General features: G+C 33.4%; 1 non-coding gene and 1 pseudogene across 2 annotated transcripts; one reads left to right on the forward strand and one right to left on the reverse strand.

Annotated features, from left to right (window-relative positions):
* The first annotated feature begins 2,828 nt into the window (after positions 1-2,828).
* LOC145632209 (FT-interacting protein 3 pseudogene) lies at positions 2,829-6,438 on the forward strand (annotated as a pseudogene). Its single transcript, XR_014112523.1, has 2 exons — positions 2,829-3,263; positions 3,554-6,438. The product of XR_014112523.1 is annotated as an FT-interacting protein 3 pseudogene (transcript).
* Positions 6,439-13,211: 6,773 nt separating this feature from the next.
* Positions 13,212-13,283, reverse strand: TRNAM-CAU (transfer RNA methionine (anticodon CAU)). The gene has a single exon. It is a non-coding gene; the product is annotated as a tRNA-Met (tRNA).
* Between the last annotated feature and the right edge of the window lie 1,145 nt (positions 13,284-14,428).

The raw sequence follows: 14,428 nt of genomic DNA on the forward strand, positions 1-14,428 counted from the left end.
TGACCAAGCTCACAAAAAAATCATTTGAAGAAAAATACGTTAAGTATTATTGAATCATGCAAATCAATTAAAAGTTCTAAAGTAGCTTAAGATATGAAGGGATGCAAATCAATTAAATATTATTTAATAATAATTTTGAAATAACACTGTCAAACTTTTGAGGGTTTTAACAAATAATTGTCATTAAAGATTTTGGTGGCTTTTTTTATACTTCTACAAAACCACTACATAGGCACATAAACCAAATCGTACGTATTAAAATTACCAGGTCTACCACCCAAACCAAAGGTGTAACTACGCACAATACAACTTCTATGCAAGAGCTAACTCTTTCGCGCGCATCGCGCGCGTAGGGTACCCTAGTATAAATAAAATATATGTACCCACCACGACCTTATATATGGATCTAAAAGTTTAACTATAGAAATGTTGGATGGTATTTAAAAAAAAAACTCAATATAAAAGAACAATCTTGAGACAATATCTTTAGACTCATTAGTTTATATATGTATTAATGTATATAATTATAAAAAATGGCTAAACATTTACTAAATTAACTTCTAATTCTCCGTAAAAAAAAAATATATTAACAATACCGATTATAAAAAGGTTGTCTTATATTATGACCATTATTAATCATAATAATAATGATTCAATTTTATCCGTGCATGGCACGGGTCTTACACTAGTAATAAGAAGCTAAAAATGAAAAGAATTGACAATAAATAAACATTTATTACACCGATTTACTTGTGAATTGTCAATAAATTCCCAACTTAATACTAAAAAAAGAAGTATATTAAATGCATATATGCAGCCCTAACCTCTAAGGACAGCATATATCATTACCCATAAAATATACATTAAGAACCCCTTATAAAACTTTTAAAAACTTTTTTTTAAAAAATTCAAAAATCAAAATAGTATCAAATTAGAAAGCTGATTCGAAAGCAAAGGGAGAAGTACCAATTTTGATATGCAAAGGTATCAACTATCAAGGGAGAAGTACAACTATCAAGGGAGAAGTACGGAGTAGCAATTTTGATATGCCATGGATCAAGGTATCAACGTGAAATATTCCAAATTTCCTTCAATTCCAAATTCCCCTAATATAACACCCAATATCAACATGAAATATTCCTAGTTTCCAACAATACAATATAAATATATATATATAATTAGATTTTAATTTAAATGTTTGGATCGGATTTGATAAACTCAGATCAGGTTTAATTTCAAACTTGAGTCCTGATTGTGTTCAAATAAATTAAAATTTAAGTTGGGGATTATTCAAATCAATCGGGTTCGACTTTGACACCTACTGCCATGTACGGTTTTTCACTTTTTGTTAGGAAGTATTAATATATAAATATATATTTAAATATAAAAAATAATTTGGTCCAAAATCAATTTCTTATATCATCCTAATTCAAACAACTTTAAATATATTATTAATTCTCAATGGTGCTCTTAAGGTTTTTAAAACATTAACCATAGTTAATATTCTTTAAAAATCTTAACTAATGTTACCATTGAATCAATTCTATAAATTATAGATTACCAAAGATAATCTAATTTTTTGTGGTTTACCATTGAGAAAAATAAAAACCTTAAGAGCACCATTGAGAATTTCCCTATATTTTAATCTTTTATGACTGCATATTATATTTTTTATTCAAACTTTCTTCTATTTTGAACCATAGTGACTATATTCATGATTTTTTTACTATAATAATCTTTATACATTAAAAAGTAATTACTTACTCCGTATATAATAACTCATATGTAAAGATATGGTTAGATATTTAAGTTGTTAAATATATTATTATAGGATTATTTTTTCCTAGTTTTTGAAATAAAATATTTTGCGTATATTCTTTATCAATTTTTTATTTTGTTTTTAAAAATAAACTAAGGACACACTATGACACGTGTCATTACTGGTGTATCTTTTAGTACAAAAACTTTTGTATACATCCGGTTTACACTAATATTAGTGTACATCGAGCAGTATAAGGGTAACTTTTAGCTAATTTTAGGGTAACTTTTTGCCTTTTTTGGGTAACTTTAAACATAATACAATTTTTATATAATTAGGCAACAAGAAAAGTTTTATAAAGGTAATTTAATTACATTCAATCACTAATAATTGATTTTTAGTCATTTAAAATGTGATTCTTTACTAATAAAGCGTAGATAATTTTTATTTGAATTGAGTTACTTTTACGCATATTGAGGTAACTTTTATTCATTTCAGGGGTAACTTTTAATCACTTTACGCTATCTTTATAATGGATGTACAATAGTTATTGTACACCCGATTTTTTTAAAAGTTTGTGCTTTTAGTATTTAGTATATAGTACGGTTGTTAAATATTTTTGACAATTTTATTATAAATTTTTTAATATAATGACTCGAGTATTAAAAAATATAGAGTATATTAAAAATAAAAGCATGCAAGAGAAAATATGTAAAAAACATGTAATAGTTATAAACTTATAATGAATAGATTTATATTTTTATATATAAAACAAATTATGTCATAATTAAGATATAATTTTTTATTTCCTTAATTAACAATAATTTTTTAGAAGGTACTTTTAACGAGAAACTTTTTAATAATATATTGACAAGTGTGTTTTAAGATTCGCTTTTATTAATACGTAATTGATTGATTGATTAATGTCCCTCCTCAATTCAAATACGGAGTACTCCGTAAAAATTTACTGATACATACGTTAGGCAAAATCGAACAATAAGCAAGTATCACGCGTGACACATCGTCGTGAATTGTTTGTGCTACGGTGTTGCGCCCACCACAGGACAAAACTAGCTAAAGTTAGAGAGAGAAATTCAATACTCATCCTTCCTTCACCCAATTACAACTTTTTCAAGAGAGAGAAATTGAGCTTGTTTTTCTGAATGTGACACATACCATTACTACCCATTAACCTTTCTTCTCTCTTCATTTCTCTCTTCTTTCTCTCTTTTGTGGGTATCCTTCTTCTCACATTCTCTCCGATTCTTCAGATCCCATTCTCCTTTTCTATTTATCTTTTTAATTTTCTAACTCTGTTCTTACTCTGTTTTTCGCTCATTTTATCTGATTATTTTTTTTGATTTTTTTTTTCCTTTTTGAAATTTTAGTTTAAGGGTGTTAATCTTCAATTTGCTAAAGTTTGATGAAACCCTTTTCTTGGATTCACCTAATTTAGGGTTTTTTCTCTTCCAATTTGGTGTCTTTTCAAGCTTCCAGAACTCAGGTTTGCTACCTAACTGTTTTTTTTTTGGCACTTATTATGATTTTTTTTATTTTTTTTTTCTAATGTTAAAGTTCATTAATTTCTTGCACATTTTCTAGGTTTGATGTTTTAGTTTAAGGTTCAGTTCTGCTTAACATGCTTTGTTACATAAATCCTCTGTTTTTATTTAATTTTTCTTGCAGAGTTTGTTGCATGTGGTGAAATTTTTGTGCATTGTCATTTTTTATTGCTGAATTAAAAATATGATTTTTCTGGGTATTTATTGCTTTGTTTTTTCTGGGTTTTTGCAGATTTGAGCGGTTGAGATCTGTGGGTGGATGCTTTAACTCAGGTCTTTTTTGGGGTTTTGCAGCTAATTTATGTTTTTTCTAAAAAAAAATTTGAAAAAAATGAGAAAAGAAATATAGAGGTTAGGTGTTGAGTATATTTAAGTTGGTGGGTTGAACTCATTTCCGAAATTTAAGGGTTAGATAACAAAAATTTAAATTTCAAAATTTTATTTTCTGGTTAAAGTTTGAACTTTTGGTGGATTGTTAAGAAAAACCCAGAAAAATGCAGAAACCTCCTCAAGAAGATTTTTCTCTGAAAGAGACAAATCCCCACCTTGGTGGTGGAAAAGTAACTGGTGATAAGCTTACTAGTACTTATGATCTTGTTGAGCAAATGCAATACCTCTATGTGAGGGTTGTTAAGGCTAAAGATTTACCTAGTATGGATGTTACGGGTGGTTGTGACCCTTATGTTGAAGTGAGGCTTGGGAACTATAAGGGTACGACTCGACATTTCGAGAAGAAGTCGAATCCTGAATGGAGTCAGGTGTTTGCCTTTTCGAAGGAACGAATTCAGGCATCGGTTCTTGAGGTTACTGTGAAGGATAAGGATGTTGTGAAGGATGATTTTATTGGCCGTGTGTTGTTTGATCTTAATGAGGTTCCGAAGAGAGTGCCACCGGATAGTCCTTTGGCGCCGCAGTGGTATAGACTTGAAGACAGGAAGGGTGATAAGGGTAAGGGAGAGTTGATGTTAGCTGTATGGTGGGGTACTCAAGCTGATGAAGCGTTTCCTGAGGCGTGGCATTCGGATGCTGCTACTGTTAGTGGGACGGATGCTCTTGCTAATATTCGTTCGAAGGTGTATTTGTCTCCTAAGCTTTGGTACCTGAGGGTGAATGTGATTGAGGCTCAGGACTTGGTTCCCGGTGACAAAGGACGATTTCCTGAAGTCTATGTTAAGGCTATTCTTGGAAGCCAGGCTCTTAGAACTAGAGTCTCTCAGAGCAGGACCATCAATCCTATGTGGAATGAAGACCTTATGTTTGTGGCCGCGGAGCCTTTTGAAGAGCCGTTGATTTTGAGTGTGGAGGATAGAGTTGGGCCTAACAAGGATGAAGTGCTGGGCAGGTGTGCAATTCCTCTGCAATACGTTGACAGGCGGCTGGATCATAAACCGGTTAACACTAGGTGGTTTAATCTTGAGAAACATATTGTTGTAGACGGTGAGAAAAAGAAGGAAATCAAGTTTTCCAGTCGTATTCATCTGAGGGTCTGTTTGGAAGGTGGTTATCATGTTTTGGACGAGTCGACACATTACAGTAGTGATCTCAGGCCAACAGCTAAACAGTTGTGGAAGCATAGCATTGGAGTTCTTGAACTTGGTGTCTTAACTGCACAGGGTTTGATGCCGATGAAGGTGAAGGATGGCCGTCAGACCACTGATGCTTATTGTGTTGCCAAATATGGTCAAAAATGGGTGAGAACAAGAACTATCATTGATAGTTTTAGTCCTAAGTGGAATGAGCAGTATACATGGGAGGTGTTTGATCCTTGCACTGTCATCACTGTTGGAGTATTTGACAATTGTCATCTACACGGAGGAGGTGGAGGAGATAAAGGTGGTGGAGCAAGAGATTCGAGAATTGGTAAAGTGAGGATTCGACTTTCATCCCTCGAAACTGATCGTGTGTACACTCATGCATACCCGCTATTGGTGTTGCATCCTTCAGGAGTGAAGAAGATGGGTGAAATTCAACTGGCTGTGAGGTTCACATGTTCATCGTTGCTGAATATGATGCATATGTACTCTCATCCATTGCTTCCTAAGATGCATTATCTTCATCCCTTAACTGTGAGTCAGCTTGATAACTTGAGGCACCAGGCCACCCAGATAGTGTCAATGAGGTTGAGTCGTGCTGAGCCGCCTTTGAGGAAGGAAGTGGTCGAGTACATGTTGGATGTGGGTTCTCATATGTGGAGTATGAGACGGAGTAAGGCGAATTTCTTCAGGATCATGAACGTCTTGGGTGGGGTGATTGCTGTCGGAAAATGGTTTGACCAAATATGCAACTGGAAAAACCCCATCACCACTGTTCTTATCCACATCTTGTTCTTCATTTTGGTCATGTACCCCGAATTAATTTTGCCCACAATATTCTTGTACTTGTTCCTCATTGGTGTATGGTACTATAGATGGAGGCCAAGGAATCCACCCCACATGGACACTCGCCTATCTCATGCAGATTCTGCACACCCCGATGAATTGGACGAAGAATTTGATACATTTCCAACTTCTAAGCCAGCTGATATCGTGAGAATGAGGTATGATCGTTTGAGGAGTATAGCCGGGAGGATCCAGACTGTTGTTGGTGACTTGGCAACTCAGGGTGAGAGGCTCCAGTCTTTGCTGAGCTGGCGGGACCCTAGAGCCACCGCATTGTTTGTTATATTCTGCTTGGTTGCTGCCATCGTTCTGTATGTCACACCATTCCAGGTTGTGGCTCTTCTGACTGGGTTTTACGTGCTAAGACACCCAAGGTTCCGCCATAAGCTTCCGTCTGTTCCCCTCAATTTCTTCAGAAGGTTGCCTGCTCGTACAGACTCAATGTTGTGAATCTTTGTTGAATTTGTTTTCCGATCTTTAGCTGGATTCATTGGATAGCACCTATTTTCCCCTATGTCATAAAGAAGCTGCTGATGCTCTGGTGCTCATTTTCTTTCGGTTAGTGGCGAATGTTAGATATGGGTATGATGTTTTACCCCTTTTTTCTGCAAACTGGTAGAATTGTGGTTCTATGTTTTTGTGTATCTTGTAGTTACCGTGGCCTGTATGTTGACTATATGGGAACCGTATTTATGTGTTGATTCTTAAATCGCATCTAATATATATTTTGCTACCTTAACTGCTGCTTCTCGCTCAGTATAGCGAAAAGAATCATAATTTCAACAGTTTTGCCCATGCAAATACATACCTTTTCCCTTAATATTGGTGGGTGGCCTTTTTGAATCTTATAATGTTTCTTACCATTTAATTTATTTATTTAAATCCAACTTTAGTTGTTGTTGAAACATTCTGTGTTGCAATCTACCAATCCTTCAAGTTAAGTTCTTTTCGGGGTGGTTGAGGATCGAGTTTTGGTAAGCATGGAGATTAAGTCATCACGTCCCTTTCAGCTAAACAAGGTATATCTTACAACCTTAGCAATGCAGGCTTCTTGCTTCTTTTGGTGTTTTTTGTTTTAAATTGATAGATTCTATTATATATGATGATATACCCTAATTATAAAACAACTTGATCATGATAAACAATTAGTATCTCTTTGACGACATCCTGCGAGTTTGGTGGAAATGCGGAATATGTCAGACAGATCTGGCTCTGTTTAATTTTTTATTAGCCGTGTTTTGTTCTATATGCTTTTGAACTGTGTTACAGTGATTTACGGAGTATACATGTATGATACTCCGTATTATTTAGTGGAAACTACTTGTTTTAGTTTAGTAGTGTAACATTGAAACCCTTGCACAAGTGTCATTTTGGACTTTGGTACCATTTTTAAGTTTGTCTTAAGCATTATTAATTAATCAGCTGTCTCAGTTAGAAATCATTTTTTAATATATGCTGCTTGTTTATATTATTCGTGTGAAGAGTACAGACAGTGATAGCGCCCCGTAATAACTGGTTGTTGTCTTCTGTTGTGCTGTGGTTCTTTTGTTCATGTGAGGCATGAGGTAAAATCTAAACATCTCTGGAACTGTGTATCAAGTGCTTAATCCATAAAATTTAATAATGCGAAAAAGGGGGGAAACTACAAAGTTTATGTGGGAGAGTTTAGTGATTACTTTATCTGGGAAATTACTGAGTTATCTAGTGATTACCTTAAGAAACCTCTTGTAATGGTGAAGCTTCTTTGTTTTGGTAAATTCTTTATGTTATTTTTATTAAAGATGCAAGCTTGCTCATGCTTTACCATTGGGAACGGTTGTTATGGGGTTTAGCTCTATTTTTTATGAACGAATTAAGAATGCTATTGCAGGCTTTCGGCATTAACCTTCCCCTCTCCCCGATATGTATAGTCGTATACTTTTTGCATTTGGTACAAAATCAGGGGTTTAGGGCATGTAAGGACTAAGGCTGAAAGTTATATACGAAGTATGTATTGAACTATTGATGATGTTATTTTATTGGCATGAAAATGTTCGCTTTGAACTAGTTGGTGCATTTTACCTATTGCACAATTACTATAGATGTTGAACACATGTTCACTTCTTTGTATGAATGAATGATTCAATGTACTGTAATTGTAATGGACAATAGAAAATTGTTACTAAGTGCTAGTGTGCAAGCGATCCTCATGATTAACGAGGAACATATTCGAGTAATACTTGCATGCACTTCGAGTACCATGTACTCTATTACATATGTGCCTTTGTACGAAACAAGTCATATTCAAATGCTTGGCTACTCTAATCCCTTTAGTGGTAAAAAAAAATCCCGATGTCTTGTCCATTTATCATAGAAGTCTTCTCAAAACTCTTAATGATAAAGAGCAGTTCTTACTACTTGTTTTAAATTGTTGAAGGTATTGTGTATCATTTTCGTCAGCTTGCAATCAATATGCATGTAGGAAGACAAGTAATCAATCGTTATCAATGAAGATGTGTCCCGGTTTTCTTTATAATCGAAATTTGTTTTAGTTTTCATTTGATTGTGACTCTTTCTTAAATTGTTACAAGTGAAGCAAACAGTTCATAAAGAGCAACATAAATATGTTGATGTAGTATATGATCTAAAAAGCTCAGTTTGAGCAGCCATCCAAGCATGATAGAGGATGAAATGAAGGCGAATACGGAGGAGTACGTAACAGCGAACTTTTCTCTATTATCATAATAACTTCACTCTCATACATGGGCATATAAACATGAGTTGGTCACACTGGTAAGAAATCACCAGTCTCCACTGCTGTCAAATTTCAAACCGAAACCGTTTAACTGTCCGAAACCGACCGACCCAAATGAGAACCGAACTGATTAAAAACCGATTTTTTTGAAACCGAAAACCGACCCGAACCGTATTTTAGTAAACCCGAAACTGAATCGACCCGAATAATGTTAAACCGTATAAGAACCGAACCCGTTAACAAACCGAACCGAATAAAAACCGAACTGAAAGAAAACCGAACCGAAAAATAACCGAACCGTATCTAACCCGAAACCGGTTCCAACCCAAAACCGTTTAATCTGGCAAAAAAACCGCTTACACCGAACCGTTAGCAAACTGCTACCCGTTTGCACCGAACCATTTAAAAACCGAACTGATTGTAAACCGAACTGGTTATAAATCGAACCGTTTATGAACCAAACCGCTTCTAAATCGAACCGTTTACAAACTTTTTTATATAATTAAATGGAGTTTTTTTTTTTTTTTTTTTTTTTTTTTTTTTTTTTTTTTTGACGGGGATATAATTAAATGGATTAAATATTAGAAATCTTAGAATATTTTTTTTAAAATAGCAAGGCAAATCATTCATTAAGGTCTTAAGGATAATCAGTGTTCACAAACAAGAGCAAAACAAACAGGCTCAGGCCCTGCCTCAAACTATTAGCAACACTACTGCATCTAGTCATGTATACATTTGAGGTGATGAAACCAAATGAACAAAAAGCTTGTAATATTAAGTACCAAGGCTTGGCTGAAGGCGTAATAAATAAAATTAATTCACAGAGACTATTAAGCATATGATTACATTGATTCTGTGAGTAACAATGAAATAAAGATGGGAGTGTGCTAGTGACATGAATATACTATTAGGCTATGTTTTAATTCAGATTCAACTATAATTTAGTAAACTTGAAATGGAACCGATATGAATAACGTTAAAGTGGTTAAACAATCGAAGAACCGAACCAGTTATAAACTGAACCGAAAAAGAACCGAACCAGTTAAAACTGAACCGAAAAAGAACCGAACCAGTTATAAACTGAACCAAAAAAGAACCGAATTGTTTCTAACCCGAAACCGTTTCCAACCCGAAACTGTTTGAACCGGGATAAAAACCGTTTACACCGCACCGTTAACAAACCGCAACCCGTCTGCACCGAACCGTTTACTACCCGGACTGTTTACAACCCGAACCGAATTAAAACCACTTAAGAATAAACCGAAACCGAATCGAACCGATAACTATTTAAACCGAACCAAAACCGACCCGTGAGACAATTAAACCGATTCCAAACCGACCCGATTAAATACCGAACCGATTTCAAACCGAACCGAAACCGAACTGTCAAACCGTTTTTACGGTGCTACCAGTCTCAATTGACTCGCTTAGCGTATTGGATTTGTTTCAGTTGTTTAGAATTTTCAATTTTATTTGTCTGGTTTTCAAGTTAGTTTGATCCGTCATATCTTGCATCTGTTGTCAATACCATGGGAATTTCTGCAAGAAGATGGTGTCCTTGTAATAAAGACTTGGAAAAAAAAAAAACTTGAGAGTAGTCACTAGGTCAATTTTTTAGGCGTGTTTGCCAACATTATAAGATTGATCTTTGAAAAATTCATTGAGACGGATGTGTTTGTATAGCTATGTTTTTCGCCAAGTATACTACACAAAAGGAAGCTAAAATAAGTTATATTGGAAGTGTTTAAAGGCAAAACATATCGACTAATATAAAGTTCAGGAAGTATTTGTTTGTGTCATTGAGTTACTCGTATTTCTTATCTATTGTAAGTTCCAAAACAATACGAGAATTAGCATTAGAACTCTATACCGAAATAGAAACAGAATGATGTGCTATCTTGTTTGGTTGCCCAAATATCTTTTCTATTTGAGCCTTCAAGAATTAGGGTAACCAGGAGTAACTTGGATAACCCAAGTCAAGTTGGGTCTCGTTACGTTAAGTGAGGTCCATAGTAAACCCTTTTGTGTTAGTGATGACACAAAGGGCTCACTACGTCTAGAGCTCTAGACCCAGTCGTCAAAAGACATTTATGACTACTTTAAATCGTTGTTAATAGGGCAATTCCTAGATACCTTCAATTTAGTTTAATTTAATTTCATCGGTGTGCAGGTTAAATGTAAAGGCTTCCAAAGACATTGTGAAATACCCCCCTAATTTGGCGACTGTTTTATAAGCAAAGCAATGTGGAATGTCAAGCCAGATACACTATATGATCACTATTATCGGTTAAGATCTGCTTTCACAATAAGTGCCAGTGGACAAGTAAAATCAATCTTTAGAGTTAAAGACATACGTAGTATAAATCATGTTATATTGTTATGAAGTACGACTCTAAAGCCATGATACCAAGTGGACAAGTGGCTAGTGCTCACCCAATTTTGCTCATATTTAGTTAGCTGAATGTATTGAGGACTTGAGGTAGGCAAAGCGTATAATACCTCCGTTTCATATTACTTCCAACCATTAGACATTTTTCCTCTTTATTTTATATCAAATCGTTGCAAATAATATGAAACGGAGATAGTAACAAAAAACACAAGAACAAGCTAAGTCCAAGGAGCTCATTTCACGCACGTTTCCATGTAACATTGTCACATAAATTAGGGCTAGATCTAATAAATTTGCGTGGGATAAGCGAATGACTAGCATGTTACTCAAACTCAATACTGTGTTAAAGATAGTTAATTGTGTAAGTTCGTAAATAAAACTTTACCCCTTTTGTTTACAAGTGTCAAATGACTGTCATGTCGTAAATTATCAAGAATCCGACACAGATACTTGGGATAAAGTAGAACCAACGTTGGAGCCCACATCCTAATCTTCAACATAGAATGCTTTAACTCAAAAAAGAAATGCTGATGGGAATCAGAGCAAAAAAAACATTGCTTTACACATGTTAGGAAATATGGTAATTGAAATGATGAAATGTGATTTATTTTCATTTTTCACACCCACCATTCCACCAAATTAAAGGAGGCCCCCTTTGTTTTTGGCAGGCACGTCTTTAACGTTATTACACTTAGACAAATAGTACTGTAGTTAGTCCTAGATATACATAAAGAGTCCTACATAATATTTTGGCCCATTACATGTTATAATGTGGTACCTTCTGCTCTTACTTTGGCAGCATCCACTGCCCACTGCTTTATCTACCGTAGCTTGTCTATGAATGACTGTGCTACATTTTAATGCATAACAGCCTGTAATTTCTTCAGCTTAGGGAAAACCCTAATTCCACATAGAAGAATTTACTACCTCCGTTACAGGTTATGTGCAACGATTAGACATTTTCCCTCTCCGTTTTATGTCAAATTGTTGCACATAATTTGTAACGGAGGTAGTATTTACTTTTGGTTATGAAGCTAAATATAGTTGTGGGCACTGGTGAGCCATGTCTCATGTCGAGCCTACATGCCTTATGTTTGGCTAGGCGCTATGTGCCTTTTGTTTGGCTTAGATCCGACTCGAGACCTAATATAACGTGACAAGCTTTTTTCATGCTGATTTGGCTAGTGCCATCTTGAACCTTGGACATTGTTGATGATAGTGTAGATAGTAAAATAAACATAAGAGAGATGATCGATGCGTGTGTGATATTGACATTTTAGTTTTGTATTGGTGGTGTTTAGATCATAATGATAAGTTTTTAAGTGTTTTAAAGATTGCGGAATGATGTTATTAATATAAATCATCAATGTGTATAAAAAATAATTAGTATAAATTTGATATTAGATTTTAGCTTGCTAATCATTTTTTATTTGCAATTCAATTTTATACTTCGTATGTGTTTTGAGAAAATCAAAAACCGGTAAAAGTAGAGATCTATTAAGATGTTTGGAGGTGCAATTCAACATTCCATTTGCACTTAAACTTCCTCATGACTTTTTTGATATCATATCTTGTTTTTTAAAGGTGATATTAATATTTTTTTTTTTTAGGCTTTCTCCAAGTTTAAACCTTTTAAACTAAGTTTGTTTAAAGTTTAAACCTTTTACGGAGTAGTAAATTAAGTTTGTTTTTTAAAAAATAAATAAAAATAAGTTTGTTATCGGAAATTACTTTCAACAATGAAATTCCGTGAATTTAATACTCTTTCTACCAAATTAAAATTTTGACAACCAAAAAGAGTTACCTACCCGAGTGATGGTAATTATTGAGGACTTTGAGGTTATTAGTCATTACATTTTATGCGTAAATATGAATATCACGACGAAATTGACATTATGTTAATAAACAAACCATATAAAAACAAAACCTTAGAAATTTCTATAGTAAGTAAAGTAGAAATGTAGAATAATAAAGTCTACCATGTTAAATGATCTACCCTAGAAAAGGAAACCTTTTATCTTTCAAAGCCAAAAAAAAAAAAAAAAAAAAGGAAAAAAAAGTTGTGATTAGACATTGGTCGGTTCCTTTATTTCTATTAATTCTATAAGCTACTCAATTATTTTTTTGAAGATTTAATTCACATGGCTATCAATAGAAATGTAGATTATAGGCAATTAGGCAGACTAATGAAGCATCAATTATTGATATCTTTTCTATTGCATTTTAAATTTATATTCCAGAAAACCAAGAATGTTATATATATATATATATTTTTTTTTAAACCACAAGAATGTTTTATTTTGGAAATTAATAAATAATTTTTTTTTTTTTACAAGACTGATTAAAAAAGTTTTTAAAATAAAAAATTATGGCATCGGAAGCAACTCTATATCAGAGCCAGGTTTCGATCCTGGGACCTGTGGGTTATGGGCCCACCACGCTTCCGCTGCGCCACTCTGATGTTGTTGATAATTATCCTGAAGTTTATATATTACTTATAAAATTCAAACAAAGTGCATTGAAAATATTTGGGCCGAGAACTTGTGTAATCTAGACTCCTTGGGCTTTTTTTATTTATTTTTATTTTTTATTTTTTATTTTTTTGAGGGAAACTCCTTGGGCTTTGTATTCCTTTTATCTTTTATCCTTTGTGAAAATCAGTTCTATTTTTTTTTTACAAGAATTTAATATTTAAAGTGTTTATGAATTAAGAATAAGATTGTAAAAAGGATGAATAAATAAATTGTCTAAAAAAAATTCAAAAACAAAAGCCTTAGTTTCAAAATAATTCGGGGTCGATTAACATGAATCATCATAAGGAACAATACGAATTCAATTATGTATATTAATCATGTTATTACTTAGTTAAACTTAAACGTATCGATTATCAAAAGTAATATAGTACTTGTATTTGATTAGAGGATTTGTGAAATGTACAGAGTATATAGTAGATACTTGTAGTTGGAATAGAATTTGTTAGAAATTTATTATTTCGAGTAACAAAAATCAAAACATGTATAGGTTGTTACAAACTTACAATGTTCCAGTATCGATTTTTAATTTTTGAAATTGGAAACTTTAGAATACCTTGTTAACAGTCACCTCTAATACCGAATAATAATATTATTCGAGTTAAAATCAGAAATCAGTCCAAGTTCATTTATGGGGGAATAATTGAATAAATATATAGAAAAACCATTTACACCCAAATCATACAACAATATAAGCCCAAATCACATAATACTTTTTGTGATTATAACTTTACAACAATTTATGAAGTATTTAACTACATATGATGGCAATGTTAACCTAAACTAGAACCTGTCACCGGTAGTTCCAACTCCAATTCTCAACTCTAGTAACATGTTCAATAAGGTTCAGTTCCAATTTGATTTTGAGTAGCCTGTTGCAAAACAAGATAAAGAGGGGTGTATACCAGAACTACCACATTGACAATGAAGAACATTGATATTAAAAATAATGAACAATAAAGTTTCTTATTTCATTATTTTTCAATAAATGTATCATTTATATATTTATGTATTATTTATGAATTATTTTGACTTTTTGGCAACTGTCATATGACTTTGACCATTAATTGAAAAA

This window comes from Chenopodium album, chromosome 5 (genome assembly GCF_948465745.1).
Source record: "Chenopodium album chromosome 5, dcCheAlbu1.1, whole genome shotgun sequence".
Lineage (NCBI taxonomy): Eukaryota > Viridiplantae > Streptophyta > Magnoliopsida > Caryophyllales > Amaranthaceae > Chenopodium > Chenopodium album.